At 29.0% G+C, this 9,212-nt stretch overlaps 1 long non-coding RNA gene across 1 annotated transcript; it reads right to left on the bottom strand.

The window, feature by feature from the left end:
• Positions 1-2,532: 2,532 nt before the first annotated feature.
• On the bottom strand, positions 2,533-3,569 carry LOC111201282. The gene is made up of 3 exons (XR_002654521.2): positions 2,998-3,569; positions 2,812-2,867; positions 2,533-2,719 (listed from the first exon to the last, which is right to left on the bottom strand). It is a non-coding gene; the product is annotated as an uncharacterized LOC111201282 (long non-coding RNA).
• Positions 3,570-9,212: the final 5,643 nt, after the last annotated feature.

Raw genomic sequence — 9,212 nt, 5'->3', positions numbered from 1 at the left:
CTTAGGGTCGGACGCGGCCACATCTCAGGTAGGATCGGTCGCGACCATGTCTGGGGTTCCAACCTCGGATTCAGCACCTTTCTTTGTTTTCCGAGGGTTCTTATCTTTGTAACCTATTGGTCTACCACGTTTCAAACGTTGTCTAGACTCTGTAGCAACTTGATTGTGTCCCTCTTGAACATCAATTCTTATTGGTGCATTAGCAGCTGGTATATATGACTTAGTCACTCTTTTCGGGTCAGCAAAGGAATCTGGCAATTGATTAGCTAGCTTTTGCAAATGTATTATCTTTTGGATTTCTAAATCACATTCTTGAGTCCGAGGATCTTGCCAAGATAAGGATGTTTGATTCCATGAAATTTCTTTTACCAGCTTATTATTATCTCCCCCTAATGTTGGATGTTCGGATTCATCTAAATGACAATCCGCGTATCTGGCCTTAAATAAATCACCCGTAGTTGGCTCAAGATACTATAAAATCGTGGGAGAATCAAATCCAACATATATCCCCATCCTCCTTTGAGGTCTCATCTTTGTTCTATGTGGTGGAGCAATTGGAACATAAACGGCACGACCAAATGTCTTAAGATTGGATATGTCTGGCTCATGACCCGTAAGCAATTGTAATGGGGAATATTTATGTTCACTAGATGATCTGATGTGTATGAGCTCGGCTGCGTGAAGGACGGCGTGTCCCCAGGCAGAAACCGGCAGCTTTGATTTCATAAGCAACGGTCTAGCAATGAGCTGTATGCATTTTATAAATGATTCGGCTAAGCCGTTCTGTGTATGTACATGTGCCACAGAGTATTCCACAGTTACCCCCATGGACATACAGTAATCATTAAACGCTTGGGACGTGAACTCACCAGCATTATCAAGACGTATAGTCTTTAAAGGAAAATCTGAAAAATGAGCTCGTAATCGAATTATTTGAGCAAGCAACCTTGCAAATGCCAAGTTGCGGGTCGACAGGAGACAGACGTGCGACCATCTCGTGGACGCATCAATCAAGACCATGTAATACCTAAACGTCCCACAAGGTGGGTGTATTGGTCCACATATGTCTCCTAGTATTCTTTCTAGAAAGTTTATCGTTTCCTTAGTCACTTTAGCTGGTGATGGCCTAACGATGAGTTTCCCTTGTGAACAAGCTACACACATTATAGCAAACGATTCCTATGTAATTATATTCAATCAATCAAAACATATAATCGGTTCAAGCAATCCAACAATCAATCGATTAGTTTAGGGTTTGTTCAAAATCGATCATGTTTTAGGATTTTAGGGTTTGATCGATTTCTTGCATAGTATGCATTATGCATGTATGCGGCTAAGGATAAAGGAATTTGGGGTATCGAGCTTATGATTATGAGCTTCGATTTACTCATTGGGGTTTTGATATATTACCATATGGTTTTGATTTCAACACATATACGATTAGGGTTTATAGTTTTATGGTTTCAATTCTTTATCAAACAATCAAATTCGATTATGGGTTCTCTTTAAGGTTTCGATTTTACCTCAACCTCAGATGAGTTGAATGGACCACCAAAGAGATGAACCGCGAGCTGGAACTGAACGGGACGCGAGCTGATGTTGTCGCGAGCTGATCACGAACGGATTGCTTGCTGTCGGGGACGTGATCTGTCTTTTGGGAACGCGAGCTAGCTGAGATCGTTTTTAGATCAGGATGAACAAGTTGAAGCTTGGATCAGGAAGGTTCGTAATCGGTAAGTGTGTTCGCCGAGAAGATTAGGGTTCAAGCCGGCTAGGGTTTTAGGGTTTCTCGATTTGGCTTTTTAGCTTAGGGTTCTTAGATTCTATCGTGATGATAACGTATTGTGAAACTAGAAAGTGGAATTTATGTTTCTGTATTATTAATCATAACATAAAGTACCCTTATATATGGGAATTATAAGATAGATAAAAAGGAAAGAGTACAAATCATAAACACATAAGATAAATGGAAACAAAGAGCTGGCCACCTATCTCTCTCTCCTGCGGATGGGCCTCTCATGGACGGATCTGTTATGGACATCCACAAATTATAACAAAGTTAAATTTTTTGATAATAACAACAAAAATCAGAAGAATATTAAAACATGGCAAGCCAGTGCCAGCTTGTGACTTGTATTTCTGTTCCATTTAATAAATACTTTTCCATCTTCGTAGGCTTCTGTTGCTTGCTCTCGATTTTCTGTAATCTGTATCTCTTAGAACTTCCAATTCCTCTTTCCTTTTTAATGGTAGAACTAAAATATTAAATTCACCCATTTCCACATCTCTCACTAAAAAACAATGAAGATTATGTATTTCTCTCTCTGTAACAACCATTTTTTTTCTTATCCTTCTTTTCTTTTCACTTTAAGCTTCACCATCAAAGTCTTTGTACAGAGGAATATATCATCTTATAAGCTTTAAAAACGTTTTTTTTAAAGACTTCATGGCCTTGATCGAGAGACTAACGGAACGGAGTTGTGTTTCCAATATTATTTACTTACCAATTGACTGTGGAAAGGCTTGCATAAGTGAGAGATCAGAGAAATAATATAAACTATAATCTAGAAAGCTACAATAACCAATTGGTATGAAAAAATAACTACTAAAAGATAAACATGTTGGTTAGAACGTGCTTCAAATCTTGGTACTTTTGATCTCAACTTCTCTGCTTGGTCATAAAGGTTGTATTGCGAAGCAAGAGATTCAGAAGTGTTTACTGCATTCACAAAATGAGACATTGAATATATAGCCAAAACAAAAGCTGAACAGAGAGTTTCGAGGTTTTATAACATTTTTCACAAAACGAACCTGACCCAACGCATCATGACAAAGTGTTGCAGAATGGTGCAAGGGTAGCTTGAATGCTGCAAGTAGAAGTAAAAGCCATCGGTTAATTAGATGTTGAGTCAAATATAATAGACTGAAAACAAATCGCCAGTGAGAATATCATCAAGATCACCAGTCATCTCATATCTCAAAGAATAGTAAACATACAAACTTGAAGCGATCACATCACGGGTTCTCTTGTTTAAGCTGTTGAGGCGAGTAATGCTAGCTGAAAAGAGCCACATCGTTTGAAGTTCCTAGTTTCCCAGAATCTGAGCAACGTCACCCCCATGTTGGAAGAAACAATTAATGGCCGGATTTCAAATTATAGGTGGATATCCACCGATTGGAAGAGGGATACGAATCATTGAATGAATGATCTTGGTTGCAGATGGTGGTAAGAGTTAAGATCTCGTTAATGAAGTTGAATCAATGCAACTTGTAACTCATGTGAGGAGAAGAATAGATAACGAAACGACGCGAACCAACATAAACGCAACGATTACTGACGAAAGTGATAAACCTCCATTAAAGACTCAGGACCTCCGTTGATGGAAAACGCAGTAGGCGATGAACCCTAGACATGAGGGTCGGCTTCACAACTACAAAGAAGAGACACTTTACGGACCAATAACTGAACAAAATCCCACAAATCTCCTTTTTTTGTTTAATGAAACGGTGAGTTTCATTACTGAGTGACACGTGTTAGTTCTTCAGGGCTCGAATTGATGATGTGGCATCCGAGCCGGACACTATAGGAGTGATTCAGGGGTCTTCTTTATATATAAAGATTTTTTAAGTTTTTTCACTAAGCCGGATTAATGAAGATTTCCTTATTTGTCTTAATCAAAAGATCACCATCAAATGGGCTTAAATCATTCTCTATAATATTTTTCTTAATTGATTCCCGAAGACCCGATCTTATCTTTTAAATGTGACAACAAAGCCAATTAAGATACTTTTCTTATTTAAAACACACATTATCTGATAAATGAACTTTCTTTTATTGACTTTGTAGTCACGTTTTTCTGTACTTAGGCTACAATCGTCGCACTCTGAGCTTACAATCATTTTGTCTACGCCAAAGTATTCTGGGGTATTGGATTCAGAAATTTGATAGAATTAGAAGGAATTATACTTTCCATTAAATTCCACTGTTATTCAATCGTGGATTTCACCAATTCTTTTAATTTTTTTTGTTATTGGATTAAGCATTTGGAATCATTCTTTTAATTAGTTTAAATTCTGTTGTTATTCAATATTTGATAGATTTTGTAGTAATGGTATTTGATAAGAATTTAATGGAAAATGTCATATATAAATGTAAAAGGTCAATTTTTTGCTCTTATGCAGAGATTTGTAATGAATCATAGGAACACAAACAATAGCATTTCTCTACTTCTCATTTTTCTTGAAGTACATGAAGAATGAAGAGACCTTTGTGGATGATAATTAATGAGTTACCGGCAAATATAAAGAACAACAATTAACAAATATAAAGTCAATGTTGTCTTGTTGCTGAAGAAACCCAGTGTCTGTTAACCAAATCAAGATGCCTTCTGAAACTTTCGATTGTGTACTTTCGCATTATGAACACAAGAGCAAGATAAAGAAAATGCACATACTTGAAAAAAAACTGTGGCAGAACTTAGAAGATATGTGGAGGGATTCTATGGGTTTAGATGATCCATATATTTTATTTATTAGTATTATGATTTTAATAATATTGCTACAATCCATAAACTATGTAGTACTAATTACTATTTTTCTTTCAGTTTTAAGAATAAAATATTTTTTGTTACCTTTTTAAATATAAAGGATTCGAAATTTCATAGAATTTAGAGGAATTAGTATTCTATCAAATTTATGTATATTCTTTTAAAATAAATAATAGAAGTAAGCATAAGAATTAGATAAATGCATTAAAATCTCATCAAATCTTTGAAAATACTGCAAAAAAATTTCCTTATGAATTCTTTCAAATTCCTGAATTGAATATCACCCCCTTAATTAACAAGAAACATTTGATAGTTAGAGAAAATTCTACTTCTTTATTTTTTATTTAACCAATTCATTTTAAAATGTGTTTCCGTAAACATTTGATGGTTAGAGAAAATTCTACTTCTTTATTCTTTATTTAACCAATTCATTTAAAAATGTGTTTCAGTGATTAAAATCTTTAACTATTTTTCAATCGAAAAAACCCCCTTAGTGAATTTTTTAATGTTCAACCCGTCAACTTGCAAACCGCTAATGTCTATCACTTTCGGTTACAGAATTATATAGACAGGGGGGTAACAGACGTTAACGGTTTGTAACTTGAGGGATTAAAACACTAAAAAATAATGAGGCTTTTTTCTACAATTTAAAAATAGTTGGAAATTTTTATCACTAAACCCCCTATTTATAACCGAAAAAGATATAATATATTCGAAAGGTCCAGCCCAATTAACAAAATCCATAAAATATTTTTTTCTTTAATGTCTTCTGTCAATCGTCTAAATAGTTTAAACCAATTCTAAAAATTCCATTGTGCTTGTTACTAATCACCAAAAGTGATCTCTGAAAATTATATTTTTTCTAAATATATGCTTACCTAGATTTAATAGAATTTAGTATTCATCCAAATTGTAGTCATTGGTTCATATATAACTATTTGTGGTTTTTGTTTCGAGTTTGATAGAAAAAAAATGATTGAACTTTTAGAATATAATTTTGTTCTTTCAACGTTGAAAAAAAACTGAAAAAATAGAGATAATGGTCAAATGAGTAAACATCTACAACTTTATCTTAGTTACAGATTTACTTGCTTAGTTTAATAACTAAAATTACTTTGAATCATAATTACATGTTTCTAAACAAAACTATATCAATGGTAAAAATTAACTATTACCTAACTATATTATATTTTCCAGTCATTCTAATTATATAACCGTTTGTTTAGGGGTATATTGATTTGAAAAAATTATCCTTTTTTATACAAAAATTTATGGATTTTTAACGTTAAAACCCCTTAACTAAGTTTTTTTAGATAAAATCGTCAAACTAAGTATTTAACGAAAAAATCTTCAAACTTATTTTATTTAATGAATTAAACTCTAGCATGTCATAATTACCATTACTACCGGTAAATCTTTAGATTAGGAGTTTCTATATTATGTAAAACATAGTTGAGGGGTTTTAACATTAAAAATAATAAATTCAAAAAAAAATCAAAATTTTATAATATTATCTAAAAGTTAGTAACTTAAATTTCAAAATTAGCATTTTAAAAGTTTTTTGTAAATATATGAGTTTGATGTGCTTTTAACATCAACATTATATATTATTTTGTTGATGATATATAAGTTATTAATATATATCATATTTCAAAAATTACTTTTTCTATATAAATTTTACTTTAATGGTGATATATAAATTATATCATTTTTAATATATATATATATATATATATATTATGGTGATATAGGAATTAATAGTTCTTATTTCCTTTAAAAATCTTGCCAGAAATTTAAATCTGTATAAAGGAAATTATACATGTCATAATTAGTTTTGATGTGAAAAAAGAAAAATATAAAAAAGGACATTAATTTTAATAATATATATATAAATAAAATTAGAATGTATTTATATTTAGTTTAATTTTTATTAAAGTTATATATATTATTTTTATTTTAATGGTAATATATAAGTTATTAGTTATTAATATATTTTAAAAGTTTTTCCAAAATAAATATTTATATAGAAAAATTACTCTTAATGGTGTTATAGGATGTATTAACAATTATCATATTTAAAAAGTTGTGGCAAAAAACATTTTCTTATTAGAAAAGTTTATACATCACAATTATATTATGAGAAATTGCCACAAATACTTCATTCATAATACCACTTTTCATGTTTACACTAATCATTTTTACTATCACTTTTAATGAAGGGTAAAATACACATATACCCCTAGGGTTAACTAATCTAGACTTTGGGTTTAGAGTTGAAGGGTGTGGTAGGGTTTTTGGAATGTGAAATTTAGGATTCTAATAAATATATAAATAAATACTTAAAATATATATAAAAAATTAAAAAAATAGTTTTAAGCTTAATTTTTGATTTTCAAAAAGAAATTTTGAAAAAAAAAATCGAAACAAATTCAAAAAAAAAATTATAAAAAAGTTCGAATTTGAAAAATTATAATTTGAAAACATAAAAAAAAATATTATTTTTATTTAAATAATGATTTATTATATATATAGATACCAAAGCTATAATAGTCTTTTGCCACTTAATAGAGAATGTTTTTTGAAAATGTCCATTTCGTGATAGTAAAGATGAAAAGTGATACTATAAAAGTGGTAAACATAAAATTTCCCATAAATATTTTTATAAAAAACACATTAATTAATTTCGTGACTAGTAATAAAATATAATTATAAATCAATATTAACTAGAATTTTTTTATAAAACGAAATAAAAATTATATACTATTTTTTATAAATTCTATAAATATACTCTGTATTATACAGACAATAGAAGTGGTATATGAATTAAATATGACAAAATTTTATTAAATAGGCAAATTAACAAATTTAATATTTTTAAATTGTTTCATTTAAATATATTATCACTCATCATTAAAATGGATTAAAATTCTTAAACTATATAATATTTTTATAAAATAATAAATTTATTAACATAGGTTAAACTTTTATATCTACAACTATATATTATCTTTTTATTTGTTTTGAAACTCTCAACAATATATTGTTTACAAAGTTTAATATACAAAAATATAATAGTATATAATGACCTTTATTTCATATACAATTCAAAAAAAATGTTATTAGAAAATTATGTAATTTTAGTAATTCATTTAAAATATTATTGACAAATCAAATTTTAATTATAAATTTAGGAATTTTATTTTAATTATAACAAAAGCTGTTTAGAAAAATTTAAAAATATTACCGAAATTTTAATTATTTTTTTATAAAATAATATATTAATGTAGTAACAAAAAAAATCAAAATTCATGTAATCTTCTTCCAAACCCAAAAATAGTTGTGTAATTTTCCAAAGTTTTCTTGACAAAATATAATTTTTTTGAAAATAAATATTCAAACTCAAAATGTTTACAAAGTACGAAATCATAGATAATAAATAACAACTTTTTGAAATACACCAAAAAAAATATATGTTGTAAAAATTAAAAGCAATCTAATATTTTGAATTATTTATTAAAAAATAAAACATAATATCTTAACATCCAAAAATACCCTATATCAATAAAATTTAATAAAATAATATGATACATGATACCATGTATAAAATTTACTAAAATAATAGGGCTGTATTTTTTAAACAAAACAGTGTGTTCACTAATAAATCCCGTAAATACTAAAACGATATATGTTAAAGTATATTTTTTTAAACACAACTTGTAAATATAAATTATGTTAAACATATTTATTTTCTATAATATAAATAAATAAATTTTTAAAATGTATTATATGCTAAATGTATAAATTAAAGAAAAACATATTTTGAAGGATGTTTTTTGTTTGATTATTTCAGATTGTTTTTTTACTGTACCTAATTTGAAAATATATTAGTGAGTAATAAAAATTAATAACAAAGTAAAATATATTAAGTAAAACACTATATATTAATAATGCCAAATAAGAAATATAAACAATAATATCATAGAGTTACACAATAATAACACTAAAATGGAATTTATATATTTAAAACATTTATAATAATATCAAATCATTTTTAAAATGAAAAATATCTGCACGGATGTGCGGGTTAAAATATAGATTCAATTAATAAAAAGAAATTTATCAAGAAGATAACTGATAAATATTATGTGGATTATTCAATTATTCTAAACATGAAAATATGAGCCCATTAATGCTGGGGATGGATCTTGATCCTTCATCTAGGCCCATGAAACAATGAATTATGCATTTCTACTAGGAAACTCTAGACTTTATTCTTGTTTAGATAAAGAGATACTTCTCCTTAGCAAATGATTTTTTTTTCCATTCTTAGATCTAGAACATATCCTATAAGGATTTTATAGATTTTTGGATTCACTTTACTATTCGAATCATTTGTAATGCAATGTTAGATCAATAAAATCTCTTGGATGATCTTTTTCTCATTTGATCTTAATGATGATTTCTCCTAAACCTCCATAGAAATTTATTGTATGATTCCAATAAACACCACCAGCAAACGAACCGTTTTTTGGTGAAACATTTGGCGCTAGGAGAAGGAGGCATGGAGAACTATCTTCAAAGCATATCAAACTTGGGAGAATCCTAGATCCATCTTCACCTCAAGCTTTCAGTCCGGCGACTAGAATCCCATCATAGAAGATCGAT

The sequence above is a fragment of the Brassica napus genome, chromosome C8 (assembly GCF_020379485.1).
Source record: "Brassica napus cultivar Da-Ae chromosome C8, Da-Ae, whole genome shotgun sequence".
NCBI lineage: Eukaryota > Viridiplantae > Streptophyta > Magnoliopsida > Brassicales > Brassicaceae > Brassica > Brassica napus.
The sequence above is the reverse complement of the archived record's forward strand: the minus strand, read 5'-3'. Positions and strand labels throughout refer to the sequence as shown.